The sequence below is a fragment of the Equus przewalskii genome, chromosome 16, assembly GCF_037783145.1.
Source record: "Equus przewalskii isolate Varuska chromosome 16, EquPr2, whole genome shotgun sequence".
NCBI lineage: Eukaryota > Metazoa > Chordata > Mammalia > Perissodactyla > Equidae > Equus > Equus przewalskii.
Genome location: NC_091846.1, coordinates 644,147 through 656,655, shown reverse-complemented (window position 1 = coordinate 656,655; position 12,509 = coordinate 644,147). Strand labels below are relative to the sequence as shown.

The window sequence follows — 12,509 nt, the reverse complement described above, 5'->3', positions numbered from 1 at the left end:
TTTGTTATATGATTATGATTATATTAGACCCTTGGGTATCCGAGTAAACTAATGAAACAAACCAGTAGCTACTTAAGATAATTAGGTAAAAACATCAAATTTATCCATTGAGAAAACAAAATTAGATCCTCACCTTTAAATTCTTTCATTTCTTCAGCATACTCTACACATACAAGGCACCATAAACTCTACATGCAGTAATGAGTTAAATGTGAAAAATTCCGAAGATATAGGTGCTCAGTTTATCTGTGTTCACTGTAAATTTCTGAAATTTTTTTTTTTTTTTTAGATTTTATTTTTTTCTCCCTAAAGCCCCCAGGTACATAGTTGTATATTCTTCTAGTTGTGGGTCCTTCTAGTTGTCGCATGTGGGACGCTGCCTCAGCGTGGTTTGATGAGCAGTGCCATGTCCGCGCCCAGGATTCGAACCAACGAAACACTGGGCCGCCTGCAGCAGAGCGCACAAACTTAACCACTCGGCCATGGGGCCAGCCCCTGAAACTTTAATATTTTTCATGATGCAGTGTTGAAGGAAAAAAACTGTAAATTCAGAAGATGATAAAAGTAAATATCTCTAGGCAGGGGAATAATTAGTTGTTTTGGTTTTTTCCCCATATCTAGTTCTTTTTTCATATTGTAAAATTAGTATGTGCTCATGGGAAAGAAGGAAGGAAGAAAACAGAGTGTGAAATACAAGTCCTGTTTGCCATCCCCCATTTCCCCTGCTGCAGCATTTGTCATCAGGGTTGTGGACTGGGTTTGGATACCCAGGGTTTGTTTCCATCTTTTTAATTTCACTGAGAAAAGGCATTAGGAAAAATTATCTCTTACCACTAATTTAATATCAAAAACTAGGACGATTCAGAATAATAGTCCTCAAGAAATGGCAATTTATTGTTTTTCTCATCTCACAGAGGACAAGCGAAATTTTTTTCATAAACCATATTTTCAAAATTGCTGTCTTTAAAACTCTTACATTGAGGAGCCAGCATCATGGCCAAGTGGTTAAGTTCGCGCACTCCACTTGGGCAGCCTGGGGTTTCGCTGGTTCGGATCCTGGGCGCAGACATGGCACTGCTCATCAAGCCATGCTGAGGTGGCGTCCCACATAGCACAACCAGAAGGACCGACAACTACAATATACAGCTATGTACTGGGGGGGGGCTTTGGAGAAGAAGAGGAAGAAGAAAAAAAGATTGGCAAAGTATGTTAGCTCAGGTGCCAATAAAAAAAATAAAAATAAATTCTTACCCTGAGCCATTTCTTCTTGTGATCCCCTAGCCCTCCCGTACTCAGTGCTGTAAGCCAGTAATAGTTGATAATTGCCACATTATATGTACAGGATACAATTTGGGACATAGGATGTAAAAGTGAGTAAGGGATTGAAGTAAAGAGCTCAATCAAGTTGGGTAGAAAAAGTAAGGCTGTATCATTTTAGGTCATATCCTTCTTCTGTTTGAAAGCTTTGAAGTTCCCTGTTGCTTTTAGTTTAAAATTCCAACTCCTTGGCACAAAATTAGATAGGTAGCTGCAATCATCAGAGGCAGATAATAGAGAAAAACGTAGACAAAGACAATATGAAGTACAAAATTTTAGAAATGGAATAGTCCTCTATAATGTTGAATTATAAAGCATGGCCATGTTAGGATGAAATTAAGAATTTGAGAATTTAACTAGAGCTGAAAGAAAAATCTGAGCCAAGTACCCAAGTCTTTGTTTTTGAGACTAGTTTTGGAAGATCGTGCTGTAATATTGAGGACTAGAGAATGTTTTCAAAAGCTTTTAACTGGAGGCTAACCCAGCAGTGTAGTGGTTAAGTTCACATGCTCCAGTTTGGTGGCCCGGGATTCACAGGTTTGAATCCCGGGTGTGGATCTACACACAGTTCAGCAAGCCATGCTTTGGCGGCAGCCTACATACAAAATAGAGGAAGATTGGCACAGATGTTAGCTCAAGGACCAATATTCCTCAAGCAAAAGAGGAAGATTGCCAACAGATGTTAGCTCAGGGCAAATCTTCCTCACCAAAAAGAAAAGCTTATAACATTTTTGCATGAGGCAGCAGTGATTTTAACATGAAGAGTAGATGATTATGAACTAATGTTCTGGAAGTCACATTTGGAGTGGAGAACAGTTAATCCAGTTTGCTTCTACAGATAAAGTAAGGGAAACCTAAAATCTGAGAAATGGGACTAACACCTCACTCACATGGGTGTTAAAAAGACTTTCATAAGTCATGTGCTTACAAATTAATAAAATTGTAAACCTCTAGCAAAACTGATGAAGAGATTTAAAATAACTAATATCAAGAATCCCTGGAGATCCTATGGACATTAAAAACATAAGAAGGTATTATGAACAACTTAGGTCAAAGAATTTGACAAATTTGATGTCATAGACAAATTGCTTGAAAAACACAATTTATGAAATCAGTCCCAAGAAAGAAGTAGAAAATCTGAATACGCCTGTCTCTATTAAAGAAATTGACTCTGAAACTACAAGCCTCTCCACAAAGAAAACTACAGGCTCAGATCCTTCTCTGGTGAAATCTTCCTTAAGGAAGAAATAATACCAATCATATATACAATCCACCAAAGAATAGAAAAGGGCGCTTCCTAACTTGTTTCATAAGGTCAGAGACATCCTAATGACAAAACCTGACAAGAATAACACATGAAAGGAAACTTACAGGCCATTCTCTCTCATTAACATACTAAAATCCTAACCAAGATACTAGAAACTGATTCAGTGATAACAGGGATGATACATCATAACTAACTAGCGTTATTTCAGGAATAAAAGGCTGGCTTAACATTTGAGATCAATTGATGTACTTTACCACATTAACAGAGTGGAAGGAGAAAAATAATACATCTCGATAGAAAAAAAGCATTTGATAAAACTCAACAACCATTCACAACAAAAATTCAGCAAACTAAGAATAGAGGGAAACTATTAGGAAAAAGGGAATCTATAAAAAACCTACAATTAAGATCATACTTAATGAAATAACACTTTTCTCCCTGAGTTCAGGAACAAGACAAAGATGCTCACTATTTTCAGTTCTATTCAACATTGCTTGAGGTTCTAGTTAGTTTAATAAGGCAAGATAAATAAAAGGTGAAAAGATTGGAAAGGAAGAATAAAACTGCATTTGCATTTATATACATGTCTATACGTGGAGAAAAATCTGAGGCAAACTAGTAGAATTAATAATAAGCTGGCTGCAAGAAAAATATTTTTTAAAAACTATTTCTATATATTAGCAATAAACAATTAGAAAATGAAGATAGATGCTGTTTACAATAGTATCAAAAAATAAAATACAGGGGGCCGACCTGATGGTGTCATGGTTAAATTCGTGCACTCCACTTTGGTGACCCACTGTTCGTGGGTTCAGATCCTGGGCATGGACCTTACACACTGCTCATCAAACCATGCTGTGGCAGTGTCCCACATACAAAATAAAGGAGGATTGGCAACACATATTAGCTCAGTGCCAATCTTCCTTGCCAAAAAATAAATAAAATAAAATATATAGGAATAATCTAGTAAAAGAGATGCACAATGTCTACACAGTAGCCTATAAACCATTAAAGAAAACTCAAATATGTGACCTAGATTTTTTTCCTAGATTGGAAGACTTGATGTTAGCGTAAAGATGCCAGTGCTCCCCACACTGATCTGGATTCAACACACTTAAGAGTGTTTTAATTTTAAAATTTAATTCTTTTTATCGAAGCATAGAAATAGAACCAGAATAGGGCTGCTTTTTTGAATTTCCAGTGTTTCATCTTTGTTATTTTGGCCTTTGAGGATGGCAGAAATAATAGTTAAATAAATTAGGTTAACAAAAGAAAAATAAATGGAGGGAAAAAATGGAGAGGGAAGTTTCTGAAATGATAGTAATGTTCTAAATCTTAATAGGAGTTTGAGTTACTGAGGTTTATGCATTTGTCAAAAGTCATCAAATGTATATTTAAAATCTGTGCATTTCATTATATTTATATTTTACCTCAAAGGAAAAAACACAGAAAATAAATACTGATCTGAATATTAGTTAATGTTGTGCATCCTGAACTCTTTAGGGGAAAGTGTATTGATTTATGCAGTTTACTTTGGAATGCATCAAAAAATAAGATGGATAGATAGGTGGTAAAGCAAGTATAAAAATATGTTAATGGTAGACCTAGGCAGTGGGTATACAAAGCTCGCTGTAAAAATCTTTCAACTGACACGGATTCTCTCCTTGACCAAACTCGAGCCAGGCTCTTCCAGAGCCCTTCCTTGACTTGGCCTCAACCTCGGCCTATAAAGACTTGGACAAATACTGACATGGTTTCTAAGAGCTCAAGGCTGCTTCCCTAGGATCACTCTGCCCCCTAAAGTGCCTGCCCGAGAAAACTTGAGGCCGCCAAAAACAGTTATTGTGTGTTCCAGCCAACCCCTGAAGAAAGACCCAGCCTGGCGGTCTCCGTGGGAGGGCAGGAGCCTAACTTGTGAAGTGCCCGTTAACAGACCCCGGTGAGTTTCACATGGACCAACCCCCTTTCCTGCTCTTCGTAATTTTTGACTTCTCTGACTCTACTGAGCCCCAACGCACCCTCCCCAATTCCCTCATTCTCCCTCTGCGCAAATCGCAGTGAAGGCCGCGCTGGACTCTTTCTCCTAGGACAATAGTGGTTATTGACCAAATCTGTCCTCACCCCGGAACTAGTGTCTGACTTCATCTTTGACACAACTTTTCTGCATGTCTGAAGCTGTTATAGTAAAATTGGAGAAGAAATGAAAACAAAAGAACAAAAGAAATAGACACTTATCTGCCAGCTGTGTCAGAATAACTGAAATTAGGCTTGCCCTCCCACCATCAATGAAGAGAAAAGTAGTTATGTATGTGAAACAGCTGTTTTCATACACTGAGCACTGAGCGGCACAGGGCTGGGATACAGAGACAAGGGAAGGAGGCGTCCTGCCTGGGGAGCCTTTCAGGTTGTGGGATGAGGAGAGGAGTGTGTAATGTGTAGACTACAGCAAGCTGAGCTGAGGGGACAGGAAAAGGATTCAGGGAAGCTGAGGGAGCTACCCTTTCTGGGGCAGAATACCAGACAGGAGGGAGCTAAGCAATGGAAGAGCTGCAGAAATCTGAATAGGGGTCCCCTTGAGTCTGGCTGAAAACTAAGCTGCACATGCATAGAGTGAAACTCCGGAACACCAGGCAAAAAAATCACCAGCAAGCTGTTTCAGTCGTAAATTGAAAAATTCCCGGAGCTCACATTAACCAGAGTGGAGAGACGGTAATACCCGAGGCATTCAGTAGAGATTGTAGAAGCGTCACCTCCCAGGAGCAGGGCTAAATTAGCCCTAGAGCAGTGGTTCTCAAGGCCTGGTCTCCGTGAAGCCTGGGAAACATTTTCAGGAGGTCTGCAAGTCAAAAGTCACCAAGAAGCTATTTGCCTTTTTCATTGTGTTGACATTTACACCGATACATAAAACTGCTGGTGCCTTAACTTGAATCAAGGTAGTGAATACAAGTGGTCATTGTATTATTCACCAACACACGCTCACAGTTTTTAAAAAAAGGCCAGGGGGCTGGCCCCGTGGCGCAGCGGTTAAGTTGGCACGTTCCACTTCTCCGCAGCCCTGGGTTCACCAGTTTGGATCCCGGGTGCGGACGTGGTACCACTTGGCAAAAGCCATGCTATGGTAGGCATCCCACGTATAAAGTGGAGGAAGATGGGCATGGATGTTAGCTCAGGGCCAGCCTTCCTCAGCAAAAGAGAAGAGGACTGGCAGTAGTTAGCTCAGGGCTAATCTTCCTCAAATAAAATAAAATAAAATAAAATAATTTTTAAAAGGCCAATTTCTATCAGGAATGTCCTCTGATGACACAATAAAACTTGTTAATTCCCAGACATCAGGTTGTACACCTTAAACACATATAATTTTTGTCAATTATACCTCAATAAAGCTGGGGGGAAAAACTTGTTAATTTCCAATTTACATATTTGTGACTTTTTTGAGGAAGATTAGCCCTGAGCTAACATCTGCTGCCGATCCTCCTCTTTTTGCTGAGGAAGACTGGCCCTGAGCTAACATCCGTGCCCATCTCCCTCTATTTTATATGGGACACCTGCCACAGCATGGCTTGATGAGCAGTGAGCAGGTCCACACCTGGGATCTCAACCAGCAGAACCCTGGGCCTCCAAAGCAGAGTGTGCAAACTTAACTGCTGCACCACCAGGCCAGCTCCTCCAATTTACGTCTTTGTAAAACTGAGTACACTACATATATATAGAGAGAGAGAGAGATGAAATGGGAAGTAGACATGAAGCACTTCTGCTGAATGCCAAGTATGATGGTAGTCTTAAGGAAATTACTGACATGATTGTTTCAGTTGCAAGCTAAACTAGCTACTTTTTTCATGGAACACTATTTTTACCTGAAAGACTGGCTGACAGACAAACTATGGTTATACAAACTTGGGTATTTGGTGGATACTTTCTTGAAAACTAACCAAGAGAACTTCAAAGAAAATTAGGGACAGTATTTGTTTCCAATGACAAAATCTGGATTTTCTAACAAAAACTAAAATTTTGGAAAACTTGTATTTACTACCTTGAGCTTGACAGTTTCCCAATATTTCAAGAATTTTCTGATAAGATCAGTAGTGATATTAACAAATGTGATTTTTTATTGTTGCTGTTATTGTATAATGAACTATGTCAAAATTTTGAAATTTCTTCAGTGAACCAATATTTTCAAACATTAAAAAACCATGCAATAGGAAAAGATCAATTCAAAGTGCAAGATAAACCAATGGATTTTAATGTAATAAGAGTATGAAAAGCTCACTGACATGGTTTCAGATTCTACTGCAACTAATATTTAAGAAACTACTACTTGTCAAGTTTTTGGTTCAGGATCACAGCAGAATATTCACAATCATCTGAGAAAACTATTTTACTAATGTAACTAACACAGAGTACCTCAGAATGAGACTGCATTTGAACAAAGGGCCTTAAAAAGGTAATTAAGGTAACATAAGATGATACGAGCAGACCCTAATCCAACATGACTGGTGTCCTTATAAAAAGAGGAGATTAGGGCACAGAGGAAATGCCACGTGAGGACACAGTGAGAAGGCAGCTGTCTGCCAGGCAAGGAGAAAGGCCTCAGAAGAAGCAAAATCTGCTGACACTTTGATCTTGGACTTCAAGCCTCCAGAACTGTGAGAAAAGAAATTTCCGTTGTTTAAGCTCCCTAGTCTGTGGTATTTGTTATGGCTGCTCTAGCAGACTAATACAGTTTTCAGGGTTTATCCACGTTGTAACATGTATCAGAATTCCTTTTTAAGGCTGAATAATATTCTATTGTATGTCTATAGCTCATTTTGTTGATCCATTTATCCATTTCTGGACCCTTGGGTTGCTTCCACCTTTGGGCTATTAAGAATAACGCTGCTATGAACATGGGTGTACAAATATCTCTTTGACAGCCTGCGTTCAATTCTTTGGGGTTATATATACCCAAAGTGGAATTGCTGGATCATTATGGTAATTTTTTTTTCTTCCTGCATTTTCTCTCCAAATCCCCCCAGTACTAGTTGTGTATTTTTAGTTGTGGGTCCTTCTAGTTGTGGCAGGTGGGATGACGCCTCAGCATGGCCTGATGAGCATTGCCATGTCTGCACCCAGGATCCGAACCAGCGAAACCCTGGGCCGCCCAAGCAGAGCATGCCAACTTAACCACCCGGCCAGGGGGCCGGCCCCTCTTATTTAATTTCTTGAGGAACTGCTGTGCTGTTTTCCATCGTGACTTTACCATTTTACATTCCCTCTGGGAACACATGTGAGTTCTAATTTCTTCACTCTCATCAACATTTGTTATTTTCTGTAGTGTGTGTGCGTGTATGTATTTCATAATAGCCACCTGAACAGATATGAAGTGGTATCTCATTGTGGTTCTGATTTGCATTTCCCCAGTACTCAGTGGCAGTTGAGTATCTTTTCATGTGCTTATTGGCTATGGCATATCTTCTTTAGAAAAATGTCTATTCAAATCCTTTGCCCATTTTTGGGCAAAGATTTTTTGCCCATTTGGGTTATTTTGTTGTTGAGTTTCAGGAGTTCATTAGATATTCTGGATATTAATCCCTTATCAGATAAATCATTTACAAATATTTTCTTTCATTTTGTGGATTGCCTTTTCACTCCCTTGATACTGTCTTTTTACACACAAAATTTTTAATTTTGACAAAGTTCAATTTATCTATTTTTTTCTTTCGTTGCCTGTGTATTTGGTGTCATATCCAAGACATCATTGACAAATCCAATGTCATAAACCTTTTGCTTTGTTTTCTTCTAAGAGTTTTATAGTTTTAGCTCTTAAATTGAGGTCTTTGATCCACTTACAGCTAACTTTTCTATATATTGTAAGGAAACGGTCCAACTTCATTCTTTTGCATGTGGATATCTAGTTTTGCCAGCAACATTTGAGGAAAAGACCACCCTTTTCCTATTGAATGGTCTTGGCACCCTTTTTGAAAATCATTTCATCATACATGTGAGGGCTTATTTCTGGGCTCTCTATTCCATTCCATTGGTCTATATGTCTGATTTTATGCTAGTATCACACTGTTTTAATTTCTGTGGGTTTGTATTAAATTTTGAAATCAGTAAGTATGAGAACTCCAACTTCTTTTTCAAGATTCTTTTGGCTATTTAGGGTATCGAGATTCCATATGAATTTTAGAATGAGTTTTTCTAATTCTGTAAAAATATTTGTTGGGATTTTGATAGGGATTACACTGAACTTATAGGTTGCTTTGTGTAGCATTGTCACCTTAACAATATTAAGTTTTTCAATCCATTAGCATGGAATATCTTTCCACTTATTTATGTCTTTTAAAATTTCTCTTTCATCAGTGTTTTGTACTTTTCAGTGTACAAGTTTTCACCTCCTTGGTTAAGTTTATTTCTATGTATTTTATTGTTTTGGATGCTGGGATAGTCTTTTAAAAACAAATATTTATTAAAAGCCACTATACTAATGCTCTGAGCCAAACATTTTCATAGTCTTGATCTACCCAAAGTAATACAGCTGTTAAAAAACAAGCTGCTTTGTTGTTGTAGGGGGAAATGACTCCATTTTGAGTGTTATTTCTTTTTTTAACGCAGCTAACCGATTTGACTCACTTCACCTGTCTTCTGGTTTATCCTTCAGTCTAATATGGCTTAGCTGACTCTGCTCTAATTTTAATCCTACTTAAAAAACTATTCCGTAAACGTAGTTGACCCTCTGGTGCCTTGCTCAATTTCTTGCCTCTTTGTTAACAATGCATATCTCTTCTCTCTCCACCTTCCCACTGACAAGCCAATCAGAGGTCAATCCTATGGATTTTTCCTCTAGACATTTTTTCTTGAAATAAGCCTTTCTTCCGCATTCCCACTATTGACTTGGTCCAAGCCTAACCATATCTTTCTTGGCCTTTTGCCATGACTTTCTATGCCCACTGTATCTCCGCGGTATCTGTGTCTCTCCACTATAGTCCATCCTCCAGTCCACTAGCACAGCTATTTTCCTAAAGCACAAAGGCTGCCTTGTCTAGCCTTCTGCCTCAACACTTCTGTTGGCTCCTGTATTAGTTTGCTGGGGCTGCCATAACAAAGTACCACAGACTGGGGGCTTTAAACAACAGAAATCTATTTCCTCACAGTGCTAGAGGCTACAAGTCCAAGATCAAGGTGTTAGCAGTATTGTTTTCTTCTGAGGCCTATCACCTTTAGCTTGCACGTGACTCTCTTCTCTCTTGGTCTTCACATGGGCTTCTCTCTGTGTGTGTCTGTATCCTAATCCCCTCGGAGGTTCTTATAAGGATACCGGTCATATTAGATCAGGGTCTACCTATGCCGGTGGCTTGGTGGATAAGTTCACGTGCTCCACTTTGGTGGCCCGGGGTTTATGTGTTCAGATCCCAGGTGCAGACCTACACACTGCTCATCAAGCCATGCTGTGGAAGCATCCCACACATGAAATAGAGGAAGATTGGCATAGACGTTAGCTCAGGGCCAATCTTCCTCACCAAAGGAAAAAAAGATTAGGGTTCACCCTAATGATCTCATTTAAACTTAATTACCTCTTTGGGGGCTGGCCCTGTGGCCGAGTCGTTAAGATTGTGCATTCTGCTTCAGTGGCCCAGGGTTTTGCTGGTTCAGATCCTGGGCATGGACTTGGCATCACTTGTCAGGCCACGCTGAGGTGGCATCCCACACAGCACAACCAGAAGGACCTACAACTAAAAAAAAATATACAACTATGTACTGGGGGGATTTGGGGAGAAAAAAGCAGAAAAGAAAATATTGGTAAACCTAATTACCTCATTAAAATCTCATTTCCAAATACAGTCCCATTCTGAGCTACTAGGGGTTAGTACTTCAACACCCGAGTTTCGAGAGGACACAACAGCTCTTCAGCTTGGTCCACAAGGACATTTACTACTGGATCCCACCAGCCGCGAGCAGCTCCATCTTTGCTTACTTCCTACGACGTCCCTCACAGCCTTGCCTTGCTATAGTTCTTCCTGTTGCCCTGAGAGGCAGACTCTGTCATGACTCTAGGTTTTTTGTAAGTCATCCTTCTACCTGGGTTCACCTTCTTCTCCTCCCTTATTTTTCCTTAATTATTTAATTGAGTGCAAAATCCTGCTTCGTGTTCATAATTGATAAGTTTGAGGAAACAGTTTATATATCCTTATTGGAAATTCACAAATTCCCCTTAAAGAGATAACTGGCAATGTTGAAAGGCACTGGGAAGGCCCATAGATCCCAATCTCTGTTACAACACCTGAGATCCATCTTCACCGCCACTTAACAAGCGAAAGGCACAGCGAGGAGGCAGTGCCCAGGAAAGCCCTGTGGGCTCCAAGCACAGCCGATTTTTCTGTTACGATGGCTGGTTTGTGATGAGGATTTTAGGCTGGTTAATTTTAAAACTGCAGATGAGAGGCAGGCTCCAGGGAGTGGAATTTGCTTGCCCTTTGATCAGAGACAGTTGCATTTGTGAAGGAAATCTCCATGCCTCCCTCTCTGCCCCAGGAGGAAGGGGGGATGGCCTTATCTCTGGAAACTCTTAATGGGGAAGGCAAGAACTTAAGTTGTTTACTGTCTGGCAACCTCATATGAAATGATGCGGGATCGGTGAGCCGAGGAGTCGAAAGAAAGATTTCTTGGACTCTCAAGATCTGGCAGTAGTGCTCTTTTATTTAGAGAGTAGAATAGCATGGGGACAGGACCCATGGGCAGTCAGAGTTTCTGCTGCCGCCGCTTCTGCTGCCCCCGCTGGCATGGGGACAGAGCCCATGGGCAGGCAGAGCCGCTGCTGCTGCCCCCGCTGGCATGGGGACAGGATCCATGGGCAGGCAGAGCTGGCGCGTGGGGACAGGACCCACGGGCAGTCAGAGCTCCTGCTGCTGCTGCTGCCCCGAGTTGAGGGTTAGGACTAAATTTAAGGCATAGGTATGTGAGTTATCTCTTTACAAGACAAAGAATATGTAAAAAAGTTAAAATGGTAGATAAGAATCAAACCGGATTGAGTAAATGGCAGAAGTCACCGCTTGAATTTTATCCTTGGCTAAAGACAAAGGAGGATCTGTCGGGGGGAGGGTCAGTTACATGAGGTTGCCAGACAGTAAACAACTTAAGTTCTTGCCTTCCCCATTAAGAGTTTCCAGAGATAAGGCCATCCCCCCTTCCTCCTGGCTCAGAGAGGGAGGCATCTTCACAGATAGAGGTTTCCCTTAGAAATGTACATGTTTCCCAACAAAGGAGCAAACAAATTCCAGAGAGGGAGGCATGGAGATTTCCTTCACAAATGCAATTGTCTCTGATCAAAGGGCAAACAAATTCCACTCCTTGGAGCCTGCTTCTTATCTGTAGTTTTAAAAGTAACCAGCCTAAAAATCCTCATCATAAACTGTTTTAAAATTAAGCAGCCTAAAAATCCTCATCATAACTGACCCCCCCTCCCCCAATCATCCTTTGTCTTTAGCTGAGGATAATGTTCAAGCAGTGACTTCTGCCATTTACTCAATCTGGCTGGATTCTTATCTAAAAGTTGTGGGACCGCCAAATGGCCGGACCCTATGGGCACTGATACCATTTTAACTTTTTTACACATTCTTTGTCTTGTAAAAAGATAACTCACATACCTATGCCTTAAATTTAGCCTTACTCTCCACCCAACTTTGCAGCAGCTGCGGCTCCTCCTGCCCATGAGTCCTGTCCCCACGCAGCAGCTCTGACTGCCCAGGGGTCCTGTCCTAATGGCGGCAGCAGCAGCAACTCCCCATGCCAGGGGCAGCAGAAGCGGCAGCAGCAACATGCCGGCAGCAGCTCTGCCTGCCTATGGGTCCTGTCCCCATGCCAGCCGCGGCAGCAGCAGCTCCCCATGCCAGCAGCATCTCTGACTGCCTATGGGCCCTGTCCCCATGGCAGCAGCAGAAGCTCTGACTGC

At 40.9% G+C, this 12,509-nt stretch overlaps 1 long non-coding RNA gene across 1 annotated transcript; it reads right to left on the bottom strand.

The window, feature by feature from the left end:
- Positions 1 to 5,233: 5,233 nt before the first annotated feature.
- LOC139076303 (uncharacterized) lies at positions 5,234 to 10,293 on the bottom strand. The gene is made up of 2 exons (XR_011527732.1): positions 10,135 to 10,293; positions 5,234 to 5,420 (listed from the first exon to the last, which is right to left on the bottom strand). It is a non-coding gene; the product is annotated as an uncharacterized lncRNA (long non-coding RNA).
- Positions 10,294 to 12,509: the final 2,216 nt, after the last annotated feature.